The sequence below is a fragment of the Melanaphis sacchari genome, unplaced genomic scaffold (assembly GCF_002803265.2).
Source record: "Melanaphis sacchari strain LSU unplaced genomic scaffold, SCAv2.0 Contig632_pilon_pilon, whole genome shotgun sequence".
NCBI lineage: Eukaryota > Metazoa > Arthropoda > Insecta > Hemiptera > Aphididae > Melanaphis > Melanaphis sacchari.
Window position 1 is genome coordinate 1 of NW_020271447.1, and position 2,441 is coordinate 2,441.

Consider the following 2,441-nt stretch of genomic DNA (forward strand, 5'->3'; position numbering starts at 1 on the left):
TGGTGTACTTTCGTTCAGTTACGTATTATATATTAATCTTAGTTTGTGCTTACCAACTACTGAAGAAACAAGGAAAAGCTTCATGTTATAGCGACTGGGAGTTCTGATATACAAACAGGATGGTATGGCCCAGCTAGTACTGAGAACATACAAGACATTAGTAAATTACAATGTAGTTCAAAATCACAAAGAAAACCAATTACATATTTAAATAACGATGATACACAACAAAATATAGAAGATATAAATGAGTTGCGAATTTGATAATTATGTAGAAAAATTTAATGAGACTATTGAAAAAATGAAAACGGCATTTATGTCAGGAAACTTATTTTGCCTAGATTAAATCCATGTAAATTCATATGAAAAATGTTAACTCACTCCAGCATTATATCTGCAATGACTGTTGGAAAATATGCGGTCTTAATCAAACACTAAAAATATTAAACTCGTTGAAACAAGCACATTGGGACTCAGCCAACAGCTCGAGCTAGGCGTACAACAGAAATTGGTGGCAGACGCAATTTGGCAGCTGGACGAGTACCAAAATGGAAAAGGGTATCTGAACATGCCTATACCAATAAACCATCAAATCAGTCTCTTAAATTAAAAAGAAAACCATTTGATCCATGTGAGTTAGCGCCTAAAGTCCCAAAAATGCCTCATCAAATATCATATTGTGTAGATAAAAATAAACCATTAGGGTCAAATCATAGTGCTAAGTAATTTATTTTTTTTTATTAATGACTGATGTACTACCTTAATAATTTTATTAATGTACTTACCAATTATATTTAATTTTGAATTATTATTTAATTATTTATTAACTGTGAAACATTTAAAATACAACAGTTTATGTAGTATGTACTATATTTCATTGAACTTTAAATTATTAAATTTTAATTTTTAATTATCAATTACTATCAATGCTATTTACTATCAAGATGAACGTTATCACGCTGCTACTATCATATCGATGTGGTCGGCATATCTAGGAGCCACCGTGACACGATTTAAAATTTCGCTTACCGGACCAGGGCGACGGGCGCAACAGTGTCGCCAATCTGTCGGGTGACCAAGCACCGTTACAGATCAAAGTCCAAGACCCGTGACAGATTGATTACGTAAAAAAATCGAACAAACGCTCAAGATTAAACATGCGCGATTCAGCGTGACCGAACGCGACCAGTCGCTACCGAACGCGCGTCTCATTTATGTGTGTGAATATTATACACTCATATAAAACTGCACGTTTAATTTTGAACGATTAATCGCGACGTTTTAAAAACGCGGACGCGCGCGTTCGAATCGCCTAGTGTAGTGTCCCCTTTATAAAATGTTTTAATTTATTTTGAAAGCTTAATATTTCTTGCCACAGGTCATAAATTTATTTATTTTGACCTTGAAGAGATACATTTAATATTGATAAATGTTGGATGTTGTCGGTGAAAAATATCATATCTCTTAGGGTAAGCTCACACGGACCACTTTAGAACCACGCTACGACCTCAAAACGGTGGTCGCTCGTGGTTAATATATTAAAAACATATATAATAATATGAAAATTGCAATTGAACTCAGACGGACCACATTCTGCCATCAGTTTCGACTTCGGTCGCATCGTGTCGACTAGATAACCCACGAAATTGTGGTCATCGGTGGTTGAGCGTAACACACATGTTGCGACACGTCAACCACTTTCCGACCACTTGCCACGAGCACTAATCATTATTTTATATTTATAGAGATATTATTGATATCTGTATAATCTATACATATATTATTATCATTATTATTTTATGACTAGTGTTATGAGATTTGTCGATTAGTTGAGTTGGTTCAGTTGTTGTTCAGTACTCCAGTAGTGCATGCTCATGTGTATTGTGTTTAATACGAGGTAAATTATGACCGAACAAAGTGAAAACGACGACGCATTTGACACCGAATTGTTTATAGAAGAATTGCATAATTTATCATGTATTTGGGATTATACTCATAGGCGGAGATTTGATGTTTTTTTAGGGGGGGCTAAAATAATTCCACAAAAATGACCCGCAGGTGTGTTGAAACTGTTAATATGTTATGCCTATGTAATTCCTTCCTCATACATAAATGGGAAATAATTTAAATCAAATAATAACAATTTCTACAATTATAATATTAATATAATTATTTTATTTTATTTTAAAATAATGTATCTATTTTTAGATGCAAATGCATCAATAACATTTTCAATATTAATTTTAACATCTTTTTCTATATACAAAATTGACGAGTTGTTGAAGCGGTCCTGCAACATACAATTGCGTAGCCATGTCTTTATCTTACGCATAGCTGAAAAACTTCTTTCACATGTAGCTGATGCAATAGGTAAAGACATGGCTACTTGAAGAAGTTTGTATAAGCTAGGGAATACACTTTCAGTTAATACATTTTTTATG